The following is a 27469-nucleotide window of genomic DNA, read 5'->3' as shown; positions in this document are numbered from 1 at the left end:
TTACTAGGATATTCATTGCTACCTATGGGGTCAGAGTCCAGGGTCAGTCCATGTATAGTCTTTAGGTAGTGGCTTAGTCCCTGGAAGCTCTGGTTGCTTGGCATTGTTGTACTTTTGGGGTCTCGAGCCCCTTCAAGCTCTTCCAGTTCTTTCTCTGATTCCTTCAATAGGGGACCTATTCTCAGTTCAGTGGTTTGCTGCTGGCATTCGCCTCTGTATTTGCTGTATTCTGGCTGTGTCTCTCAGGAGCGATCTTTTTTTTTTTATTCTGTAGGTTTGTTCTATTGATCCTTTGCCTTACAGAAGATTTTCAGTTTCACAAGGTCTCACTTACATTTATTTGAGTGCCTAAGCCATGGAGTTCTATTCAGGAAGTTGTTATTGTTTCAATGAGTTCAATAGTAATCTTTTACTATTTTTTACTTTCTGTTCTTCTTGATTTAGCATATCAGTTTTACGTTGAAGTCTTTGATCAACTTGGACTTGAGTTTTGTGCAAGGTGATAAATGTGGATCTATTTGTATTCTTCTACATGCAGAAATCCAGTTAAACCAGCACCATTTGTTGAAGATGCTTTCTTTTGTACAATGTATCATTTTGACTTTTAGTAACAAATAAAGTTTCTGTAGATGTATGTGTTTGGTTTTGGATCTTACATTTGATTCTATTGATCAACTTGTCTGTCTTTATGCTAAGTTACTTGGTTTTTATTAATATTGTTCTGTAGTAGACCTTGAAGTCAGAGATGGTAATACTCCCAGAACTCCTTTTATTACACAGGATTGTCTTAGCTATTCTGGACTTTTTGTCTTTCTATATGAAGATCAGAATTACTCTTTCAAGGTTCATAAAAAATGTGCTGGAATTTTGATGGGAATTGCATTGAATTCATAGATGGCTTTTGGTAAAATGGCCATTTTCACTATGATAACACTACCCATCAATCCATATGCATGACAAATCTTCCTATTTTCTGATATATTCCTCAATTTCTTTGTCCAGTGACTTGTTGCTTTTGCCATACAGGTCTTCTACTTCCTTGGTTAGAGTTAAACCAAAATATTTCATATTATTTGTAAGAGGTATTCAGTACCTAACTTTTTCTCACCCCATTTACCATTTGTATAAAGGAGGAATACTGATTTTTTTTAATTAATTTTGTATCCAGCAACTTTGCTGAAGGTGTTTATTAGCTCAGGTGTTCTGTTGTAGAATTTTTGGGGCCCCTTATGTATGTCATCATAGAATTTGAGAATAGAGATACTTTGAGTTCTTCCTTTCCTTGATCCCTTATGGTTGTTTATTGCTTTACCTAGAACTTCAAGTACTATATTGAATTGATATGAAGATAGTGTGCAGCCTTGTCTTGTCACTGATTATAATGGGATTGTTTCATTTTCTCTCCATGTAATTTGCTGTTGGCTATTGGCTTCTATATATTGCTCTTATTACATTTAAGTATGTACCTTGTATTCATGATCTCTCCAAGACTTTTAACATTAAGGGATGTTGAATATGCTCAAAGGACTTTTCAGCATCTAATGAGATAATCACGTGTGATTCTTTTTCTTTCAGTTTGTTTTAATGATGGATTAAAGTAATGGATTTTCATGTATTGAACCACCCTTGGATTCTTGGGATGAAGTCTATTTGATTATGGCGAATGATGTTTTTGATATGTTCTTGAATTCAATTCTGTGTATTTTATTGGGTATTTTTGTATCTATGTTCATAAGAGAGATTGGATTGAATAGCTCTTTCTTTGTTCTTTCTTTATGAGGATTAGATGTGACTGTTTCCTCATAGACTGGGTTTGGCAATGTTTCTTCTGTATCTACTCCATAGAAATTTTGAAGGTATATTATATAATTTTTTGGTTAATAAGTGGTAATCACTAAGCTACTGATTTCTTAAAATATACGTAACCAACCCTATAATATCTTTAGCTTGGTACTTAAACTCTAAAACATATACATTTTACAGTTCATGGATTTCAAGCAATCTCTTTCTCTCTCTTCTAGATATTGTCCTTCTCAGACACTTCACAGAGCTGTGAAAAATGTAGATGTCTGACTAACAGACTATGGGACCATACTTCTTTAGTTACAAGTAGGTGGCTTGTGCATCTTTTATCCCAATACTCTGTTCTTGTCTGTGTCATAGTAGATCAGTTCACTGAGATTCACATCAGAGCAATTTTCAGAGCAAAGACACAGAGAGGGGGGAAATATTTGCTCAAATACTGTATCAGGTCTGAGCTGAAAGACTTATGGTTAAAGCATGACTTACAGACATCCTTCAAAATTATAGCAACTTAGTATGAAAGACAACCCTTTAATATAAGTTTTCTTGGTTCATGTACAAGTCAGGTTGTTTCTGTGCTTATGAAAGGTTGCTGTAATAACCCCTATTATGAGGTTTATCAACTTGTGTTAAACTAGATATTATTTTGTCACATAAAAAGAGTTGTACACATGGTTTCAATTAAAGTGAAGAAAGGGAAGAGATTGCAGGAGGTAAAGGGGTCTGTAATTTGACCTGCCTTACTTAAAAGACACGATCTATGCCTTAAATCATCCATACTTTTGAGGCATAATCCTGAATACAGACTTTCTGAACACTTAAGGTGAAACATGGATGTAAACCGTCACTTGAAAACTGCAAGGTTGCCCACTCGGTACGAGAATTCTACCACAAAGTATGAAGTTAGTTAAAAGCTTCTTTTCCTTCCTTGTGCGCATACAATATGGACTTATGTGTGGGATGAGTTCTTTCCCTATAATTTATTAGAAATTCAAAAGCAAAAGTAACCTTGCAGTGTAACTAAATTAAATATTACTACATGTTCTCTAAAAACAGTACATAATAATGTGCATTCCAGTAAAATTAAGTCAGCATGACTTAGAAGTCCTATATGTCTCTGTTAGGTATGAATTTTGTAAAGAAGCAGGTTTCCTTCTCTAATTTAATGTTGTAGTTTGATTGAAAGATGATTGAGTTTCTGAAATAACTATTGCCTATAACTGCAAAATTCTGGTTAAACGTGCAAAATGTGCATTAAAATAATGCACATTTATGCTGGGACATGAAAAAAATACATAAACTTTTTTAATCCTATTTCTACCACTACGGAAAATACTAAAAATGAAAAGCAGAAATTACCTCCTCCTTTCAGAAGACATAAACTTTTATTCATGGGATTTAAATAAGTCTTTGTTTGGGTACCAATAAATCTCATTCCTTTAACTGTCAACAGAAACAGAGGCTACTGAATATTTAAAGCCTTTGGGAAAAAAGAGAGAGAGAGAGAGTGATTGAGGAATCTAGTTAAAATGAGCAAACATCTACACTATCATCCAATTAGCTGTTGTTCCCTTCCATTTCTTAAATCCTGGATTTCTTCTGAGTTTTGCCTGCCATTCAGTGTAAGGAGGTGAGATGTCTCTCTGGCTAGAACTACTACATCAACCAACATTCAATGGGAAGGATACGGTTGCAAGAAACAATTATGACAACAGTTATAACTGCTCATTAGATATTACACTGGCTGATAGTCTTCTCAAAGACACCTAAAATTTCATAGGACTGTGAGAATTATCCAGCTGATATGCAATTTTTACTGGGTAAGTAAAAGAAGCAAAACCACCCTTCACACCCATCTAATTTCCTTACAACAATTTGTAACTGACTTGACTTGTAATGAAAATACATTTCTTTCACTCCTTTTATCATGAAGGTTCTAATTTTGATTGTAGAATACTCTCATGTCTAATTCAAAGCATATAAGAAAAATTATATATAAAGGTAGATATTTATTTCAGGTCTATACTTTTCACTTAATTTTAAAATTTTAACTTTATTATTTTATAAGTTTTAGGTTATTTTTGTTTCCAATAGTTTTCTAAAAGTCCATTTCACCATTCTAGACTATTTTGAACGATGTGTGTTATTATACATAATATAATATATGTGACATGTACCTTGATATACATAACATTATTATTGTTGTTGTTGTTATACTTAAAAATCCAGCCATTATCTCCCTTCCCAGTCTTTGTTATTACAGTCACTTATCCCATTCCTTTTCCCCTATCTCCAAGAATATACCTGACCACCAGGTCTCTGGCCTTCCTATGGGCTCAGATCTCTCAAGGATTGAGCCCATCTTCTCCCACTCAGGCCAAGCCAGGTAGTCCTCTTCTATATATATGTGTCCAGTGACTTAAGACTTGGACAAACCTATGTATGCTGCCTGGTTGGTGGTGCAGTGTCTGAGATATCTCAAGGTCAAGGTTACTTGTGACTACTGGTCCTCCTGTGGGTTGCCCTTCTAATCTGCTTCTTCCATTCTTCCCCTAATTCAACCATTGGGGTGGGTACCCAACTTCAGTCCAATGGTTGGGTGTAAGTATCTGCGTCTGTCTCAGTCAGTCCAGTGACTGGCCCAACTGGGGAATCCATCTCATGGGGAGACACTAAGGACTGACACTATTACTGATGCTATGGTGTTTACAAACAAAAGCCTAGCATGGATATCCTCTCAGAAGCCCAACAAGCAGCTGACTGAGATATACATAACATTTACTGGAATATTAGTTGTAAAAATAAGAGATTAAGTATATTTTGAAAAGGAACAAAAATTAATCTAATTATTAGGCACTTTTCAACATAAATTATATATAAAAATAATTAAATAATTTAATAATTGAATTTTAATCATGAGGTTTTTGTAAGACAAAATAATGTCTTGAATTCACGTGATACTGACTAAAATGTAAAAACATGATTCTTATGAAAAGAAGTTACATGAAACTAAATGGTTGGTAAATAACTCACTCTTAGCTATCATTTGCAAGAAGGAAAAAAGTAAAACTAAATTAAAAATTTATCTCACAAGAATCAAAATGACTATGATTAAGAAAGCAAAACTAAGATTAAGAAAGTAATTCTTGCTAAGCATTCAGTAGCTTCCCACCTACCAAATTAATATGTCTTTGGGATGTTTTCTTAATCAGGTAAGAGACACCAGATGATTATAGAATTATATCAAATGGACAGCCCTGAAAACATGCATATACAAGAAAATTATGCTACCTGAGATAGTTGTATTTGGTGTGTGTGTGTGTGTGTGTGTGTATGTGTGTGTGTGTAAAAATAAATATAGCATAGCAACAATTAAAGAAAAGTAGTTCATGGATTTTGAAGGAACAGAAAGAGAGAAGATGAAAAGATGTGGACTAAGGAAGCTGACTGAACAATGAAATTATAATCTCAAAAAATAAAAAGAGAAATCCATTTAAATGAAGGAACAGGCTCTCTCCCACATAGGCAGCTGAACTTGGCAGTATTGATAATAGGTTTCCAGTGGTAGAGTCATGAAGGGTCCAGAGGAAAAATAAGAGATCGTGGCCTCTTCCCCCAATGTTAAGGAAGGATGCTGAACACAGGCATTTGCCAGAAGACTCTTGATTGATCATGACGGTGATGATCATGATGATGGTGATCATGATGATGAGACATTATGCAATGTTATTAAACTGATGTCTGTATTATGCTAGAGATGCGAAGATGTTGAATATGCCAGGGTGATGAGATTATAGGTAAGGAGAGGTACAGACAGGTGAGAGAGCTATCTAAAGAGTAAGAGACGTGCCTCATTCAGCAGAGCTGGGAAAAGAGTCAGTTACGTCCTTTGATATCATAGACCTAAAGGATTTATGAGATCTACTGTTAAGTTTAGATCTTGATTTAGAGCAGTATTTCCTCCCTATGCCCTCTTCCCTCCTAATTGCAATGGTAATGATATTCTGTGTCATTGTAGGTTGTAACAATTGAGAAACTGCCTTGGGTGTCAGAAGATAATTGAATTTTGGTCTTTTGAATTATTTTGAGACTGGGAAACACTACAAAGACTTCAGAAGTAGGACTAAATGAATTATGGCCTGGGCACAAGTGTATGTCAGCTAGACAGTCAAATGGGTTGATTTGAATAATATGAATCCATAGACATATATATTTGAATAGTGCTCCCTAGTTGTTTGAAACATTTGGGAATAATTAAGAGGTAGGTCATTCACAGCCAGAATACAGCAAATACAGAGGCGAATGCCAGCAGCAAACCACTGAACTGAGAATAGGTCCCCCGTTGAAGGAATCAGAGAAAGAACTGGAAGAGCTTGAAGGGGCTCGAGACCCCAAAAGTACAACAATGCCAAGCAACCAGAGCTTCCAGGGACTAAGCCACTACCTAAATACTATACATGGACTGACCTTGGACTCTGACCCCATAGGTAGCAATGAATATCCTAGTAAGAGCACCAGTGGAAGGGGAAGCCCTGGGTCCTGCTAAGACTGAACCCCCAGTGAACGTGATTGTTGGGGGGAGGGCGGCAATGGGGGGAGGGTTGGGAGGGGAACACCCATAAGGAAGGGGAGGGGGGAGGAGGATGTTTGCCCGGAAACCGGGAAAGGGAATAACACTTGAAATGTATATAAGAAATACTCAAGTTAATAAAAAAAAAAATGTAAAAAAAAAAAAAAAAGAGGTAGGTCATTGTTGGAGAGTATATGTCGCTGGCCTAACGTTGGATGTTTCAAACACCAGTAGCATTCCCAATATGGTCAGGGTCAAAGACAAAATCTCTCAGCTTCTGTTCCAGCAACTTGCTTGTCTGCCTGATACCAGTCTTCCTTCCTTAAGAATCATGGGCACTAAGCCTCTGAAAATATGAACCCCACATTAAATGCTTTCTTTTATAAGTTACATTGGTCACAGTGACCTATTACTGTAATTAAATAAGACAAGAGTATATTTATACTTAATATCAACTCCTATGAGTTGAGATATTTTTGTATTGAAAAATATTTCATTATAATATACTTTATCTGTTTTTTTCTTACCATACATCCTCCTCAACTCTATATATTCTCAGTATTGTCCCTGATTTTCTATTTTTGAAACAAACAAACAAACAAACAAACAAGAAAAAAAACACGAGAAAAATACAGGAAACATAAATCCTTGTGGTTTTAAATGACCCCAAATTAAAAAATCAAGATTAAAATAGCAAAATACCAGTAAAACAAAAAATATGTCAATGCAGAGGGAATATGAAACAAAACATCTATGAAAATTTCACTGAGTTCATTTGGTATTGAACAACTTCTGATTATTTGGCTTGCCCTAAGGTATGGTTGATGTACCCGGTGATACTCCAATAGAAAAATCCATTTTTCCCCTTTTCAGTGCCATTTCTTGGACCTATTTTCTTGATTAGAGGTGGGAATCTCTCAGTGTGGGGCTCTGTTAGTTTTAGAGCCTGGCAGGCTTGAGTTCGTGCAAATAGTATGTCCAGTGTCTCAGCATCTTTGAGTTCATATGTGTATTGGTCCTCTTGAGTCTTGAAGACTTATTTCCTTCGGAGTCATTTGTCACCTCCAGCTTTTACAGTCTGCCTCCTCTTCTCCATAGATGCCCAATTTTTGAGGAGGGTATTTCCTAAAAATATTCCATTTAAAACCGAGTGCTCCAAGGTCTATCACACTCTTCACACTTTCTAGGTGAGGATCTTGTGTTCATTTCCATTTATGGCAAGAAGACATTTCTCTACTGTGAGTTAAATCAGGTACTGATCAGTAGACATAGCAGTGTGCCATTAAAAGTCATTTTATTCCTTTAGCTGAAACGTAGTAACAGTAGTAGATTTTCCACTAGGAACATGGCCTATGTAGGATTAATTTCTTTTCCAATTTAGCCATGACAAGGATGAGTTGTACCTCATTTGGTGGGTCTTAAATCCTATCAGAAAATGGGTGGTTACTGCTAAAATATTTGTGCCAGTATCATATCAGCAAATCTTGCACATACTCTATTAGTGATTGCAGGGTATACAACTGGATGATATTGATGATTTCCTTTCTCCTCTTGGAGAATCAAGAGTACCTTTATGATAACATGTAAGTTAGAGTGAAGCTTCTAGTTCATCCCAAGATCAATGTCTCCATCTTTAATTATAAATATAGTCATCAACATGAAAGCCATATCACCATACCCTTACACTGTGGAAAGCAACCAATAGCTTTGAAAATATCCTGAAATGTTTTAGGATTTCTATTCAGTGCCTTTTGTAAATAATAGAACAACATGTAACCCATTTCTGGCACTGGATGTTTTTATTTGACAACATTTAGATGTTTAGTTGAAAGATTATTTCTCAATAATTTCGTTATTCCACTCAGTTTATTTTCATATGTTTATGTCTGAAGAAGCTTCTACCAAAGTGGGTTTCTGTATAGTTTTCTGTTCCCCTCCCCCCATACACACATTCTCTCCTTTACTCTTCTCTCCTATCTACCACTCAACTTAATATTCTTACTCCTGTTTACTTTTTATCTACATAAGTATATATTATTATCATTTCCTGTGAAGATCTTTTACCCCTTAGTCTCTTACTAGTTACTCAAACTCTGTGGTTATTAGAATGGAGCACAGATTCAAAGGCTTAAATGTTAACATCCACATATAAGAGAAAACATATTGTCTTAGGGTTTTCCTGCTGTGAACAAGCACCATAACCAAGGCAACTCTTATAAGGACAACATTTAATTGGGGCTGGTTACAGGTTCAGAGGTTCAGTCCATTATCATCAAGGCACATGGGAGCATCAAGGTGGGCATGGTTCTAGAGAAGCTGAGAGTTCTACATCTTCAGCTAAAGGCTGCTAGGAGAAGACTAGCTGCCACATAACTAAGATGAGGGTCTTAAAGCTGCAAAGGCCCTACACCCTAATAGCGCCACACCCTAGGCAAAGCATATTAAAATCACCACACATATAATACTTAAGCTTGGACATATAAATGACATATCTCCAGGTGATGGTTTTTAACTCCATCCACATACGTATGATTACCTATGGATTTTGTGTTTCATTTTACTTCACTAATTATAATATTGAATTGTGCAAACGCATAATATTTTCACTATTGCTTTATCAGTTAATGAACATCTGTGCTCAAATTGGGCTAGAATGGAAGGTTGACAAGTGCCGTTGGAAATAGCTAGAGGGATCTTGAGTCTATGGTTAGATTAAGAGTACACAAAGGGGGTTGGGGATCTAGTTCAGTGGTAGAGCGCTTGCCTAGGAAGCGCAAGGCCCTGGGTTCGGTCCCCAACTCCGAAAAAAAGAACCAAAAAAAAAAAAAAGAGTACACAAAGAATCAAGATAGAATGAGCAGAGGGAATCCTACAGGCATCTGTAGTAGGCTGAAGAGTAAGTCTGAAAAGACATCATATACTATTTATTTTAAACTTTAAGGAACAATATTCTGGTTTTCATTTAACAACATTGTCTTCTCTTTTTTTCTTCAGTGTCAACTACTAGAAAAGTCTTTATAAAAAACAATTTACTGTCTACATTTCTATATTTTTAAATTTGTATTTTTTGACTATTAGAGAATTTGAATTCCTATTCACATACTCAATGTACTTTTCTTGTCAATATTAATTAACTTGCTTTTTGTGTACATTGCATATGTCCTTTGTCTATATCGGGGATCATCACCGTGTCCTAGTTTGCTTTATGCTACTGTGATAAAATAAAACTCAGGGGATCGAAAGGTGTATTTGACTTACAGGGTATGATCTATCATGGACTGAAACTAAAACAGGAACTTTGAAAAATAAACTAAAGCAGAAACCATGAAGGAATTATTTTAACTCGCCTTCTCTTAGTATTATACTCAGCTCTTTAAAATATTGTCCTGGCCCACTTGCCTAAGAGGGTTTCTACTCACAGTGGCCTGTGTCTACTTAGATCAATTAGGAAAAAAAAAAAAAAAGGAGGCAAAGTTTAGAACAGAGGCTGAAGGAACGCCCATTCAGAGCCTGCTCCCCATGTGGCCCATACATATACAGCCACCAAACTAGATAAGTTGGATGAAGCAAAGAAGTGCAGGCTGACCGGAACCGGATATAGATCCCTCCTGAGAGACACAGCCAGAATACAGCAAATACAGAGGCGAATGCCAGCAGCAAACCACTGAACTGAGAACGGGACCCCCCGTTGAAGGAATCAGAGAAAGGACTGAAAGAGCTTGAAGGGGCTTGACACCCCATATGAACAAGAATGCCAAGCAACCAGAGCTTCCAGGGACTAAGCCACTACCCAAAGACTAAACATGGACTGACCCTGGACTCTAACCTCAATGAATAGCCTAGTAAGAGCACCAGTGGAAGGGGAAGCCCTTGGTCCTGCCAAGACTGAATCCCCAGTGAACGGGAGGAGGGGGGAGGGTAGTAATGGGGGGAGAATGGGGAGGGGAACCCCCATATAGAAGAGGAGGGGGAGGGGTTAGGGGGATGTTGGCATGGAAACCGGGAAAGGGAATAACATTTGAAATGTAAATAAGAAATATCCAATTTAATAAAGATGAAAAAATAAATAAATAAGACCACCACCCAAAAAAAAGCATGCTCAATATACATAAACACAGTCCAGTTTGATAGGTAAAGTTCCTCAACTGATTTCCTCTTCCTGTTTGAACAATTCTGACAACAAAGTGTCTTAACAACAAATTGGTGCAGAAATATATCACTGTTAAATTTCTTTCTCTTTCTTTCTTTCTTGTCCCCAAGTTCACATCAACATATAGTATAAAATATATAGTATAAAAGTATAAAATTCCAAATATTTTAAATTCTTAACGCTTTTATGTCAAAGGTTTCATTCAATATCCAAAGTATCTTAAGGCTCCTATTTAAAATGCTATGTGCTTTCATGTTCCAAGAGAGAAGAATCAGGGACCTGCTCTAATCAACGGAAAGCAACCCAAGTCCAATAGCGTGAAATGCTAAATATTCCTATCCAGAACTCACTCATGACTGATAGGGCTTCAGATGGTTGTGCTGTACCAATACCTGGGCTATACCATCTTAAACATACAAACACTTCTGTTGTAGAAGCTCAGGTCAGCTTAACACCATATTTAGTACTGTCCTTGATGGTTTTACTGTGATCTTGGCTTGTTTCATGGGCCTAGTTTCTCCACAGCAACTAAGGCTACACTTCCATCAATGAACTTTCTAGGTTTCTATTCACGGACTTCAACACAGCCACAAAGTATGATCTCATCTACTTTCCGTGAATTCTTCAAGCTTGCATTTCTTATGCCTGTACCAGGTTGGGAATTTTTACGTGTTACCGAGATCTGTTACATGGTTGAGGTCAGACCCTATGGACTAGAACTTCTGTGTGAACCCTGAGGAAATATCTCTCAGAACTTCATCCCACTGATTCTTGTCTCTTATGAATCACATTTGACTCAGCAGCCTTTCCCAGGAAACACCGGAGGTTTCATTCAGTAGTGCTATCATTTTGTTAATCAGAGCATATTGTCCAGGTCACAGACTTTTACCACACAAATAGACTTGATAGAGTCTTTCCTTCCCTCGGAAAAGTTACGAGCCAGATCTCATATGGACCTGTCCGTTCCACCCTGAGCACTCAATGACTTTCCACCCAAAGTTCCTCATGCTTCCACAATCGTCACCAAAATAATATGGTCAATTCTGCCACAATACCCCAAGACTTCTGCTATCAAACTCTATTTTGCTTCATATTGTGTGATTCAGCCACGGCTACTAAATGCTTCTTGCTTGGAGGAAGGCTTTTCTTGTCTTTGTTCATTTTGTGTTTTTCTTTTGTTTTGTTTGTTTGTTTTTTGGTTTGCAGGATACAATTCATCATGGACAGAAGCCAATTCAGAAATTCTAGGCTGGAACATAAAGGTCAGAACTGAAGTGTAGATTATAAAGGAATGATGTTAGCTACCTTTTTTTTTTTTAATCACTGTGGGCAAACCTCTCTCAGGAGGATACTTTCCACCATGGGCTAACACACTCCATTTATCAATTTACATGAAGAAAATATCCCACATACAGTCCCAGGAGCTATTCTAAGGTGGGTATTACCACAGCTGAGGTTTCCTTCTCCCACATGTATCACAGTGACAGAGACCTTTAGTTGTTAAATCTCTTATGTGTATGATATTAGAATGTTTTCTCCCTGTGGGTTGGTTGCTTTAATTTTTAGAGTTCCTTTTCTTGGCAGTAACTTTCTAATATGCTGCTCTCTTACTTGTCTATTTTTGCATTTATACTCATGATTTCTGTGTCATAGCTAAAGAAAAGGAAAAAGCAATGTCCAATTCACATTCCAGCAGGGGGAAAATCCTATATAATTTTCTTACACTGTCGGAACACATATAATAACATACTTTACTAAACACCAAAAAAAAATGGGATAGCAGAATTTCATATGCCGCCAACTACTTGGTACATCAGCATGATAGTCTGAATTCAGATGTCCAATATGCTGCTAAAATAGATGTGTGTAGTAATTATATGGCAAACAAAATACTAAGGAGGCAGAGTCAGGAGGATCCTTGAAGACTGATGGCCTGCAATCTCCCAGGTCAGTGCGAAAAAAATGTCTAACAAAATAGAAATGGGGGCAGTTAAGGAAGTCTGTTCTGGCTTCTACTTGTATAAGTATGCACATATACATATAACCACACATACAAATTAAAATTACAGGAGCTTTTCTAAAAAAATTATGAAAGGCGGAAATCTGAAAACCAGAATATCTACTTTCTGATGAGGGCCTGATTTCTGGCTCATAGACACCTTCCAACTTCATGTTTGCAGTGTCATCAACTCTTCTCTCTGGGTTTTAGATAATGAGCTTCCAAATTCCACTCACAAAATCTCCATCCATTCTGGCAACCTTGTACCTTATAAAGATCTTGCTGTCAACGATAATCAAATTGTGGATTGATTTTAAAGAAGTAGGTAGGCCAAAGGTATTTGTTCTATGAGTTTCTACTTATGGATATTCAAAGTACATGTTTTTTCTTTGCAAATGCATTTATTCATTTTCAAGGTTAAAAAAGTGAACTTCAAGTTCAGGGAGACCTTGTCTCAAAAATAAAAAAATAAGAAAGAACATAATAGAGATTTCGTCTTATGTCCTTTTATTGCCCTCTACATACAGGGGTACTTTCAAACTCGTGTGTATGTATACCACATGAATTCACACAAATATCACCTGCAAAATTAAATAAATGGAATAAATAAGGTAACGATTTTTCAAATTCATAAGTCTCATTCATCTTTTGAGGAACAATTCATATTTAAAATCATCTCTGTGGTCTCTTGTGCATTACAATTTTTAAAAAGGCAGCATAAATCAGTCTACAGCTTGATACTGTCTCTTCAGATCTTCCACAGTGAAATACAGTTCCATTCATCATTCATACCTTCGTAAAGTGATAGCCTTTTACACAGTCGACAATGTGTCCTTCATTTTTGCTTAAGATGCCACCAGAGAACCTTCTATTTTATATAACAAAATTATGTTCAGAATTTTTAAAGTCTTCTTTAAGGTTTGGGCTTTTCAATATTTCTCATTTTTTTTTCGGTTTTCAAAGGCATTCCTTTGATTTTTTAAAATGGCTACATCAAGGAGGTAATAGAGATTTCAGGTTTGCAGAGGAATTTTAATGCAGCGATATGGCTGCTCTGGTAAGGGATCACATCCAAGGACCTTATAGGTCTGGGTGATCAGGCTGGAAAGATACACCTTTAAGTCCTCTGGCTGTAATACAGACTCACGCTAAGTACACACTATTCCTAAACAATGAAGGTAAGGTTAGTTTGTTGGAAAAAAAATGCCAGTTTGAAAGTGACTTCTAATTGAGGGGCAGATTAATGAATCAGAGAAAGATTGGACAGAAGGAGTCAGTGATAGGATAAGCCCAAAGCCAAACTCTCAAGAAAATAGCACAGGCAAGAGAGGAGACTTAAGAGAGCAGAAAACAAAACAAAACAAAACAAACAAACAAAAAAAAAAACAAACCCTAGAGATAGTTGGCTTATTGAGTTCATGCAGTTCCTTTCAGTTCATCCAGTCAGTTTAGTTTAGTTCAAAGAACTCAGAGGCAGTTTTTCTAAGCACAACAATTCAGTGAGAACCTAACAGAAGTCAGTTTAAATCAGGCAGCTTGGAGAGGACTTTTAAGCCAGAACAGCTGAATTTAACCAGCCAGCCAGATTTCAGGAAGAACAAAAACGTGTGAGCTCATTTAGCTCATAAGCCACTAAGACAATTACAGCTGCTAAGGCAGTTTCTTGTAGGAATTAGACTCATATTTCAGGACTGGCTTTTTCTCAAACCCATAGAGTATTATAACAGTATCAATATGCATACACTGAGTTATAAATAACAAAATTATTTTTTCCTGTCCTTGAGAGTATAATCTCAAGACACCAAATGCCACTCTCCTCTGAAAGCTTAGAGGACAGGCACCACTCTGGTGACTGTTTTATACGTGGTCTGACTACTATTCATGAATGCCATACACTGACTGCCCAAATGAACGAATCACTTCTACATGTCATCATGGAGATGGGATTTAACTTGAAGAATGTGTAGAAGCAATATAAAAATTGAATTCATAGTTAATTTTTTCTAAAATTTTCAAGTTTTTAAGGCCTACCTTTAAATTTTTAATTGATTTTGAAGTGAACGTTATATATAAAATATATTTAATTCAGTTATTGGAAAATAAAACAGTTTTAATTGAATTTCAGAGTTCCCATTAAACAACAAATCCATGCTGGCAGTATTTATTAATTCTTATACATTTTTAAGTGTATTTAAACCAGTGATTTTCATTCAATTGTCATTGACTAAATTTGGTCTTTGATAATTTCATATCTGTTCATAGTGTTTTGTTTTGTATTTGATTCTTCAATTTCTCTTATGTCCCATTATGCTTGCCATAATCCACACCTCTCCATAGGGGACCCTCTCTACAGCCATGCATGTTGTTTAGAGACATGCTGATTTAAGGAGGACCCTATGACTCAGAAGTATCTATTAAATCTGGGTGGGCTCCCCATTTGGTTCACAACTTTTCAGACACACATTATTATCAAAGGACAAATGCAAATATGTGAGACTCTGGACAAGGACAGATCAGAAAATTTGATAAAGGTTTGATTCTTATAATTCACAAAGGAAAAAAAAAAGAAGACTTACCTACCACTTGAAATTTTTAACAATTTATTCTGTCATTTTTAAGTGTTAAATCAATCATCTTATTTCATATGTGCCATTCAAATTCACAACCACATCTCAAAGTAACGAGGTAGGAAAGTTTCTTCCATTTCCTTCAGTGCACTCAAGTAAACCAGAACTTTCCGAGATTTTTAGAAGGTAATCATGACACAGAATCAGCGTATAGGTATAAAATATAGTATTTTCCTGTATTAATCATTTGCACCTTAACATTTTTAAAACAAACTTCCTTCGTTTTATGGATATTTTACTAATTTCCTCAGAAACTGCATGCTACTCATTAAAATCCATTCATATTAGCTTATCATTTCCTGGAGTTATTAACTACCTAGTCAAAAAACTAACATCGTACTTTCATACTGACTCTTTCAAGGACATCAATTATTTTGCACCTCGCACTGCTTGAGAACACAGGAAGACAAGATTATATGCACAGAAATTGTGCCCTCGGGTAAGGAAAACGAGTTTTCCACCTTAATGCTGAAGGCAGCATGTCCAAAATTGTGATAATAACATCCACGTGACTTCAACATTTCCAATCGAGTAGTGATTGGCAAGAGTAACTTTCTTTTTTTTTTCTTTTATTGGGTTTTCAAATTTACATTTTTAAAAAGAGGAGCAAACACATTTAATTCCCTAGCAGTGGGGCTCAGTGATCTCTTTCACCTCAGTAACTACTGACTACAGGAAAGATAACAAACATAAGGTGATTTTCAAAACCACATTTACTAGCTCACATAAATATTTTGAGAACAAATATATCTATCTTTCCTTTCTGATTCCTCAACATCATTTGTCATAGGTTTTAGTAAATAAACTACAATAAATATCTAAGAGAAAAATGAATTTTAAAAACATGAAAAAGTGAACAACCAGATGTGACACCAACAGTAATGTTTTTTTAAAGTTGAGCCATTGATTTGAAACTGTTATTAAAATCAACTTCTCTCATAAAAAGCGAGATTTGTAATTTGATCATGATTTGTTTGGATAACAGCTGAACTTTTACATTAAAAATTATAAAGCCTCAACTAAGGGACAAATAAAACAATCAGATTTGAGCTTACACTTTCACAAGGGACAATGACGTCATGTCAGTTCACATTAGTACCATGGTCCAGAACACACTTTCCATTTCACTTCTATTCTGTTGCTGCCCAGCGGGAGCTCCTAGTGGGAGTTGGCATAGAGTCTGTTCTTGATGAAGACACTAGACAGATGCTGTCTGATGTCTAGGTAATGTTGAATGTGGCAAAACCAGCGCGACACATTGAGATTTTTCTCCTGTTCTTGAACTGTCATGTCAACTATAATGCGGTGGAGCCCGTAGTACAGGAGGATGTCCTGCAAGGTAGACTTTGTCTTCAAGACAGGAGTTAAGATCCTTCAGCAGAGTCTGGGTGACTTCTTTACTGGAGTGTCCATCTACTCGAGTGATCCTGAACTCTAACCTCTGCTAAACTAGTGCCTTTTCTTCTGCCGTGCTCCCCAGCAAGTGCTCCTCGTTTGCTTGCTTGACCATATGGGTCCCAATGGTGCTCAATCCCATTAGACTGGGCCATTGTTTGTTTGTAGGACTGGAACCTGTCGCTCGCCCTGAGCGCTGTACTTATTCCCCTGCTTCAGTCCCAGACTCTTCTCCAGAGGCCTCAGCTCCCGGGCAGCAGCCATCTTCAGGCCTCAAGTTTACATTTTTTAAATGTTATCCCCTTTCCCAGTTTCATCTCCAGCTACGCCCTCTCCCGTCCACATCCCCCCTGTTTCTATGAGGGTGCTCCCTCCCAACTACCCACTCTGACATTCCCCTATACTGCAGTATCAAGCCTTCACAGGACCAAAGGCCTCTCCTCCCATTGATGCCCAACAAGGCCATCCTCTGCTACGTTTGTGGATGGAGCCATAGGTTCATCCCTGTGTTCTCTTGGAATGGTGGTTTATTCTGTAGAAGCTCTGAAGGGTCTGGTTGGTTGATATTGTTGTTCTTCCTATGGCATTGCAAACCCCTTCAGCTACTTCAGTCCTTTCTCTAACTCCTCCTTTCTCAGTTCTCAGTTCATTGGTTGTCTGTGAGCATCTGCCTCTGTATTTGTCAGGCTCTGGCAGAGCCTCTCAGGAGATATCAGGCTCCTGTCAGCATGCACTACTTGGCAACCACAATATTGTCTGGGTTTGGTGGCTGCGTATGGGATGGGTCCTCCAGGTGGGCAATCTCTGGATTGCCTTTTCTTCAGTCTTTGCTCTATATTTTCTCCTGTGAGTCGACAGCATCAACATTTTGGTAACCCAACCCAATCACAAAAGAACACACATGGTATGCACTCACTGATAAGTGGATATTAGCCCCAAACCTCAGAACATCCAAGATACAATTCACAAACCACATGAGTTCAAGAAGAGGGAAGAGTAACTGTTAAAAGACAAACTTTGAATGACAGAATAAAAGTTACTGAAGATGATTCTGGGAAGAAAATTCAGATTCATCATCCAAGTGCACTCTGTTTCTACAAGAGAGGGGAAGGGTTTGAAAGACAGTCTCCAATTAAACTGTTCTGTCAAGGAGAGTTGAAGTAAGGTAAGACCATATCTTAAACTGCACAATTTATATCTACATCCACTATGAGCACAAGACCCCAAAAACTCAAAGGCTACATGGACAACTTACAAGAGCTAACATGATGTGGAACTCACTAGAGAATGGCAAATATATAATGAAACAAAGACTCAAATACAGGTAACCTCATTCATCCCTGGCAAGACAACCACAATTAACTGTCAGTGTGAACACTGCTCTAGGTAAGGCTATAGCAACAATTCAGACAATGAAATATGTATCCACTCAGTGTTTTTAGAAAACAGCATCTAAGTACTCATAGACAGTATTCATTCTGAGGGCTGAAAAGAACATATAAAGAAAGGATGATCCCTTTCTTTCTGAAGATGAGATTTTTTTGTTTTGTTTTTTGTTGGTGGTGGTGCTGGCCTTTTAATCTGCTAGAATGCTCTGAGATGACACTATGTACCAGTCAAACAGGTTTTCACTAGAAAATAAGAAACAGAAACTGGCAGTAATCCCACTTACAAAGTGAAATTTAAGAGATGACTCTGGGAAGGAAGTGATATTCTCTGAAGAACTAAAAAGAAAAGTCTTTTGGTTTTTTTGTTTTCTCGTTTGTTTGTTGACATAGTCTCACTGTATAGCCCTTGAAATCTGCAAAAATCTAGCTATGTAGCTCAGGCTGTCCTCAGACTCAAAGAGTTTTAGTTGTCTCTGGTTCACAAGTACTAGGATTAAAGGTATGGAAGAGATTTTTTGAATCATAATATATTTTTACTTTTTATAGTTTTATTTTAATTGAACATTTATTTGTTGTGTTTTAACAAGGTAAGGGGCTGGAGTGGTGGCTCAGCAGTTAAGAGTGCTGGCTGCTTTCCAGAGGATCAGGATTCATTTCCCAGTACCTACATGACAGCTTACAATTGTGTGCTCCATGCACAGCCAGAGCATGACAAATACAGAGGTGAATGCTAGCAACAAACCACTGAATTTAAAACTGGGGGTGAGCGTTGAAGGTATTAGAGAAAGGATTGAAGGAGCTGAAGAGGCTTGCAACCCCATAAGAACAACAATGCCAACCAACCAGAGCTCCCAGGGACTAAAACCACTACCCAAAGACTACACATGGACAGACCCACGGCTCCAGCTGCATATGTAAGAGAGGATGGTTTTGTTGGGCACCAATGGGAGGAGAAGCCCTTGGTCCTGCCATGGCTGGATTCCCCCAGTATAGGGGAATTTCAGGGCAGGAAAAGGGAATGGTTGGGGAGGAGGAACACCCTTAGAGAAGAAGGGGAGGGGGATAGGATAGGGGGTTTATGGACAGGAAACCAGGAAAGGGAATAACATTTGAAATGTAAATAAATATCCAATAAAAATGAACAATGCAAGATGGCTTAGCCAATTAAGAATCAGTCTAGAGGCTCTTCAAAAGCTACAGTTATAACTGTCAAATAATCCAGCTAGATTTCTACTTCTCATATACACAAGAGACTACACCCTACAAAAGAGACATCTACGTATCAGTGTTCATTTCAGCTTTATCTGTAATAAATCTGGTATGCAGCCAGCTTAGACGCTGATCATTGGATGACTAGATAATGAATATTTGACATATGTGCAGCATGCAATTTTAGTGAACATTAAAAATGAGATTATGGAAATTGAGAGAAATGCATAGAATTGAAATACATACTGAATTATTTAAAACAGTCCCAGAAAAGCACACATCACACAGTGTCCTTCATGTGACTCTTAACTACAAATGTTTAGAGTAATGAGTTTATATTTAAGTGTGAATGAAGGTTAAAAATAGAGTCTACTCAAGGGAGAACAGATAGAGAGGCCTTAAGAAAGGTGATGTTTCGGAATGTGTTAAGCATAAAGTATTGAGGACAGTAAATTTCTAGTCAGGAAGAGGATATGAGGAAGATTGGAAAAGAGGAAATCTGACGTGGAGGTATTCGAAACTGAAAAGGATATCAAAATTAAGGATATGTAAATGTACGGCAACCTACTATTTTATAAGCTTAAAAACAAAATAAAATATTTGAATAGCAGACCCCTGAAGGAACTAAGTTCAGAGCCATGCTGACTGCATGACAGGCTGCAAACTGAGAGTTTGGGAGACTTGGTCTAAGTTTCTGTTTCCTAGAAATGGGAGATCCAGGAACCAGTGATCAGCCAAGCACAGCTGAGGGCAGCGAATCTGTTAACCCCTTTGTCATCTGGCCTGAAGAAGACTGGGTAGCTAGAATAAATTAGCAACCGTGACCCCTAGGAGTTCTCCAGAGTTTAACTAATTGTAGAATTACTCAGACCCCTAAAGATAGAGCTAACCAATCAAGGTCAAAGGACACATACTCCTCTCTGGAACTCCTCTAATTGACAATAAAGCCTAGGCTTGTGAGCCCACTAGGTGTGTCCATTCTAGAATGGGGAGACCCCTGAATGCAGGTTATTAAGCTGAATAAATGCTCTTTGCTTTCGCATACTATTAGAGCCCGGGGTATGATTCTCTGGTAATTCTTAGACTCTAACACCTTCTACATGGATGAATAATGCTCTGCTAATAAGCCAAGAGTTACTTGATAACAATTCCAGAGCCGGGTGTGGGGTATATCTATCACAGTTGGTAAGCTTCCCAAAGTCACCTTACAATATAAGATGTGACCATTGCATTGCCGTCCTATTGAAAGTGAATGGTAAGAACACATTGCTGAAGATCCTGCTTATGTTTGTTACAGAACCTAAGAAACTCAATCAGACACTTTTCCAATTCCTTCCTTCCTGCCAGCTAGCTTTCACAGTACCAGAAGGCTATGCAGGCTTCTGGGAGAAGAGTATCAACAGTCTGGTCCACCTGTGGCCACACATTACAGTAGTGAAGGCAATCAAGTGCATTCTGATTGAATGTATAATCCAGATATAAACAATTCCAAAGAAAGAAACCTAGTACTAGGCAAAGAAACCTAGGCAAAGAAAAAATGCCTAGTACTGTAAATCTGTTCACCATTATGTGACTCAGGATTTAATAGGTACCAGAGGGGAACCAATGACTCTTACTTTGCTAAATGAATTAAACTTCCACATAAAAGAACCCTGTGATAAATTGAAAGCAGCACTAAGGTGTACATTAATAGTTATAAATGACTGCATTAAAAAGATGTCTAAAGTGAATAAATGATTGATGTAACTCAGGTCATCAAAATATGACATCAATGAACAATAATAAGCCAAGCTACAATTTGTAGAGAAAAATAATAAAAAAGAAGGAGATCAGCTCATGATGTGGGAATAAAGAGAACAAGGAAACAGTGAAAAAGAAGAAATGTTTCTTTGAAAAATCACATCTAATTAAGGAAGAAATGTTTATTTAAGGCAATGTGCATTACCTTAATGTTTATTTAATTACTTGATATTTATTTAATGCTACCTAAATGTTTATTTACAGTAAAAGTAAAATAATAAAATTAAAGATAAAAGAAAGACATTAAAACAGATACCAATCATAATCAGAAAATCATTATGATACATTGAAATTTGAATACACTGGGAAACTTATGAAAAACTGAAAGAAATTCTACTAGCTATGTAACCTAAACAAAGGCATAAACCTCAAAACAGATTTCCAATAATCAATAAGATAAAAGCAGCAATAAAATGTTGTCCACCTGTGAAATATCCCAGTTTAGATGTGGTCACTGTTAAAAGCAAGTAGAGTTTTAAAGAAATAACTGAAAAGCTTCTTTAAGTCTCCTGTAAAAGAAATGAGAGGAAATACACCAATCTATTTCATATTATATACCCACTAATAACTTTCTGTCAAAACCAGAAATATGTCACAAAGAGTAAGATAGCTCATGTTCTCAATTAAAAAAATTGTAAATTGAAACTTACAGCACATAAAAAAGTTCATTCCTACAAATCAAGTTGGGAAAATGCAAACACAATGCAAATTGTAGAGATGCAAACATGATACAACAGCCCAGAAAGTCAATGACAGAAATCACATGTTCTCATCAATAGAAACAGAAAAGGTGGTTTATAATGTACAATATTCCTTTTCACAATAAAAAAAGAAATTAGAATAAAAAAAACATGTCTCAACAGAAGAGAGGATATATAGAACAAATATATAGACAACATCATAGAAAATATTGGACTTTTAAGGATTTCTGCTTAAATCATTACTAAGCAAGGATGTCCTGTTTGTCCACATTCAGATGTTCAGAGTGTGAAGACATAATAATTACAACACAACAATGGAAAGAAGAATGATAAAGAAAGTTACATGGGATGTCAAATTATTCTGATATGCCCGTACATAAGAGGCTAAAGACTACATATACAATGCATTGGCATGATACAGTGAGTAGCTTCATGTAAAGTACTGAGATGAGTGTTAGACTTCTCAGTCCTACATGATCTATCTATAGTAAAGCTTTTCTAAGCTTTGGAATGGTCTTCTAGACATAACAAAATCGGCTGATTGGAATTATGTATTGTGGAAAGAAGGAACTAGGCTAGTTTTAGCCTTACAGAACAGTCATCCTTTGCTCCACTCAAATTCTGAACTAACATCTTGAGGTAGTAAATAGAAGTCTCTTATAAGCTATGTACTTAGCAAAAACACTGGTGTGTATATATCACAAAGCACATTTGTATTTGCAGAGACACATACAAACGCAAACACGCACACGTGCGCATGCACACACACACGTGCGCGCGCACACACACATATGCACAGAGACAGATACATACAGATGCACAGAAATAGACACACAGAAACATAAACATAAAGGCAAGCACACAAACACCATGCAGGTGAAAATACTATCACGATGCTAGGAGGAATGGACTAGAATAACACAAGAGAAGTCAGTACAGCATAGGGAAGCAAGAGTGAATGATGCTGAAGTACATAATACACTGCTATGAAAATGTCCTTATAAAACGCTAGTTATGTATAGTTAATATACTACAGTAAGTACAATATTAAAATCATAAATCAAGGGCAAAAAATGTTTATGGCCAAATATCCGCATGCATCAGCTATTTCCATGTGAACATTTCATGCAAACTGAAATTACTCAACTTTCTGAAACTGCCATGCTTGCGAGGTCTATAGAGAACAATGAAAGCTTGGTATTCTATGTTCATAGAATTATGTCTGCAAGTCACACTCCAATGGCTACACAGATTAGATTACAGAGTACGAGAAGTAATGAAATAATCCTGTTCATGAAAGTTTTCAGTTGGGACATTTTGATGGCATTGTACTGCTAAAAGTTGTTGTTCTCTCTAATGGCAAATGTGTTCATTTTAAAAAGACCATGATTGAGTGAAAGATTATGTGGAGTTTGGGGAAGAAATCATGCGATCTAATTTGTTGTACCAATTTATAATGCAGATATAAAAAGCATCAAATTCTCCCTCATGAAATTCACTTGTGTTTAGTGGAGCTTAATAAAATGCAAAGGAGAATAAATTACTAATACTAATTGGTATCCAAAGGCAAATGTGTGCTAATTTCCCCTATATCTAGAAAAGGAAAATGTGTATCAAGCCTATGAATATGCAAATTATGGCACTAACAACCTGCTTAATGACAAGGGCAAGTACAACCTGTTTCTGTTACATTATTCATTTTATATTTATTAAGAAATTTGAATACTTGATGTTTGCTGAACGGCCATAGAACAGGTGTTTTCTCCAGAAAATCTTGCCGTTTTAAAGCTGTTTGCCTCTAAAGGAACATAAGGGTAGATCGCTACACTGAGCAACTCTCACTGTAAATCCATCTTTTTAGGTTTAAAAATCACAATGTTTAACTTTTTCATGGCAACACTATATTTTGAAATAGCATGAAATTCTGTGATGTTTTATTAAGAGATGAAAATTATTATTCTTGGAAACTGCCTAATATTCCTGAAATCTCAGATTCCAACCTGACCCAGTATTAAAATGCATGTTATTTTGAGCAGAATCATATGAACTTCATGGAGGTACTCACATACATTAGCTGCATATATATATAATAAAAGTAATTTCTCTGAAAATCAAATCAGATTTTGGATTAGATTTGAAGCCATTTGGTAAACCAATGGCTTCGTTTTATTTCATTTCATTTTCTTTTTAGTAAGGTTGGCCCCAGATGAGGAAGCATGTCCAGTACTGAACGTCTGGTCAAGAACACGTTTGGGATCTCATAGTCCCGAGAGGTAAATTCACTATGGTTTTTTCAAATGGACACAGATTCAAACTCACCTCCAAATCCATTTCCACTCCACATATGAGTGGAGCTTTCATAACTCACTATGTTTCCTTGCAGAGTGGGTGGTGGATAATGTAGCAATTCATAGCTAGTTAAGGTGCAGAGAATATATGACTGGGGATTTCTTAGCCAGAAATAGGGCAGCTATATCTTACCCCTCTCTGGGGCTCATAGCTGTCATAAAAAAGAGGCAAATGGACTGTACTAGTCAGACATATGGGAGTATATGAGGGGAAAAGTTGTTTCTGGACAAAGCAGAGACAACCACTGATGATGCCTATATGATGATAATAATTTCGATGCCCATAGAAGACTGGAGCAAATCATCCTTTTGCGTAAAGGAAGACCTTCATGGACTTTTACTCCATACTAAGGAAGTATTTGAAGATGATGACTTAGGGAGAGGTAAGTCAGTTTTCTTTAAAGTTGTGTTCCAGGAAGTTAGAACACGCTACTAGTAGATATTTTCACTCTCTGAAATATATTTACAGCAAAACTGAAGGTGACATTTTACAATTTTTTTTTTAAAAAGGACTCAAAGTTGAGAGATAAGAGGTGGGTTATTTTGAGAGGAATTGAGAAAGAGCTGGGGTTGAATGTAGTGAAAAATAGGTTGTGTGAAATTTTCAAATCTAATCCAAAATAAATGTTTTATTTAATTAATACATACCTTAATTTAAGACCTTTTAATATTTATTTCATTTTAATTGATATCATTTAATCTTCTAAGTAATATCTATATCAAAATGAAGTTGGCCCCATTTATGAGAAAAACACTTAAGTAGACAATGAATGCATTTTTTTGTACTTTCTATGTCATGCAAATGGCCACAGAAGCAGATGCAAATACCCTGGGTAAAAGAGGAAGGGTGGGTGGCCCAAATCAGTGGTGGCAATAACAAGTAGCAATTTCTCCATACAAAAATCTTGATCTAAGCCAGAGTATTGTGATTTTTGTGTTAGGTTTATCCCTGTAACAGAGCAAGAAGAGCTGAAGTAAGGAACCATAAGCATTTTCTCAGATTGGATACTTTACGGATGCCAATCAGAGGGTTCTCAATTTGGTTATTGTCTATGAAAAAAGGAAATAAGGAAGGAAGAAGAGAGAGAGGAAGAGGGGTACCGGGAGGAGGAGAGCATAAAGAGGAGGAGAGGGAGAGAAAGAGAGAGGAAAGAAGGGAGAGACGCAAAGAGAGAAGAGATTGATAGATTGATTAATTCTTGAGACTGACAGATACCTCAGTGATTTAGGACTAAAGGAGTTCACAGAATCTGCAAATTTTCTACTGTCTAGAATAGATGATGTCCAACAATATATTTTCAGAAATTCCTTGAACAAACTAGGTAAAAATCCAAGGACCAATGAACTCAAGATCCAGTCTTTTTTTAGTATACATGTCCTGCAACACAAATGCTGACATATTGCTCTAAAGAAAGAACAGTATATGCAAAACAAGAAGGAGGCTGCAGAATATGTTATATACTTGTTCATGAGAATTAATGAATCCCCACAAATCACCAGGAACAGATTGACAAGAGACTCAGGCTCCTCTCTGGGAAAGAACATACTTCCAGGTCCAGTCTTCTCTCAGAAGAAAAAATACTTCTGGGTCCAGTGAAAATAGGAGTAATTAATAGTAACAAATAAATGATCACAATTGGAAAAGGATAAAATAAAAAATTTAATTAAAATGTTTTGACTAGAAAGAAAGAATGGAAGAACGAAAGAACAAAAGAAAGAAAGAAAGAAAGAGAGAGAGAGAGAGAGAGAGAGAGAGAGAGAGAGGGAGGGAGGGAGGGAGGGAGGAAGGAAGGAAGGAAGAAAGGAGGGGAGGGAAATGAAAACCAGAACTATGAGAAAAATATGAAAGAAAAATTAAATAAATAACACTAATATTATAAATACAATTCCAAGGAATCGGAAGAAAACCAAACTCAATATTTTAATTCTCAAAGTAATGGAAAGCAGTTGAGAGAAGGGAGAAATATGTAAATTATATAGTAAACTAAGTATTTGTCTTTACGAACATCACATTCTTTTAAAATGATTTTTTTTAGGAGTTTCCCACAGCCTTTTCATGATATTAAGAATCGTCCATGAATCATTTTGTGTTCTGCAAGTCCAAATGGAATGTAGACATCAGTGATGCACTGTTCTTACATAAGTCAACTCTACACTCTGATCACCCCTGCCTAACCTTCATGGTCTAGTTTAAGACTCAGACCACAAAAGATTTCCATGTTAGATAACAAGCCACTCACCTCATTCTGATCTTTGTCCTGACCTCAATCTGTGTAATTGTTGCAGACTTATTAATATGTAAACACCTTCTTATTTCTTTCTCTCATGTACCTGCATATCGTATATCACAATATTGTTTTTAATGTACACACTTGCCATATTAAACACTAGAATGAATTAATTTTCTATTTATGATTGGTAATTATAATATTTCAGGTTTCAAACTTTGTACTACTGACAAAACAGAAAGATAGCTACACGCATCAAGTGCCCTGAGCAGACCTTGGGCACAACACAGTCCCACAACACCCAGAGATAACCCAACCACACCCAAGATCACATGTGAGGATGCCATAACACCCAGAGTGACTGGGACCCAAGAGATCCAGGGACACAGGAACCCCAACTAGGACAGTGATCCAGGTTCCTTCCAGTTTGAACCTGGACCCGAAGCAGACCTAGGATGCCAGCTCTGTATATGCTCTTACAACCCTGAGGGAGAGCCTGATTCCCAGATGCTCTGAAATGCCTAGGATCAAAGGTGCTCTGACACTCCCAGGATCACAGGATCATAGGATGACAGAGGAAGCTCGAGTCCCAAGAGATTGGGATCACAGTTGAGGCTACAATATCTTCCCCAACACCCTGCATATCCAGGATTCCCACAGGATCCAGGGAAACACAAACCCCCGCTCAGCGAGTGGCATGGATTCCTTCCAGATTGCACCTGAGAAAAACCCAGGGTTCTGGCTCCACAATCACTCCTGCAACACCCTGAAAAAGCTTGACTCCCAGGAGATCTGACACAAAAGGATTCAGGAGCTTGGTCACACCAGGATTTCAGGATCCCAGAGGCAGCTTGTCTCCCTTGAACTCTGACACACCCAGGATCTCAGGATCACAGGATCCCAGAATCACAGGATCACAGAGACAGCTGGATTCTCAGGAGTTCTGACAAAATGATGATCTCAGGAAGGATAGGTTCCAGTCAGAGACAGCAAGGGCAGGTAGCACTTGACTTAAACAGATGGTGGGAGGCAAGCACCAGAATATAACCAACAGAAACTAAGGATAATTTGCATTATCCGAACCAAGATCTCTCACTATAGCAAATCCAAAATACCCCATCACACTGAAAAGCAAGAGGTGAATTTACAATCACATCTCATGATGACTATAGAGAAATTTAAGAAGGACACAAATAACTCCCTTAAAGAAATAAAGGACAACACAGGTAAACAGATGGAATCCATTACAGA

The 27469-nt window shown here is 37.0% G+C and overlaps 1 protein-coding gene and 1 pseudogene across 3 annotated transcripts in view; both read right to left on the bottom strand.

The window, feature by feature from the left end:
• Ncam2 (neural cell adhesion molecule 2) overlaps positions 1-27469 on the bottom strand; it is a 487041-nt gene that overhangs the window by 80343 nt on the left and 379229 nt on the right. The gene's annotated exons all lie outside the window — the stretch shown is intronic.
• LOC134480955 (eukaryotic translation elongation factor 1 epsilon-1-like) lies at positions 1215-25699 on the bottom strand (annotated as a pseudogene).

The sequence above is a fragment of the Rattus norvegicus genome, chromosome 11 (assembly GCF_036323735.1).
Source record: "Rattus norvegicus strain BN/NHsdMcwi chromosome 11, GRCr8, whole genome shotgun sequence".
Taxonomy (NCBI): Eukaryota; Metazoa; Chordata; class Mammalia; order Rodentia; family Muridae; genus Rattus; species Rattus norvegicus.
The sequence above is the reverse complement of the archived record's forward strand: the minus strand, read 5'-3'. Positions and strand labels throughout refer to the sequence as shown.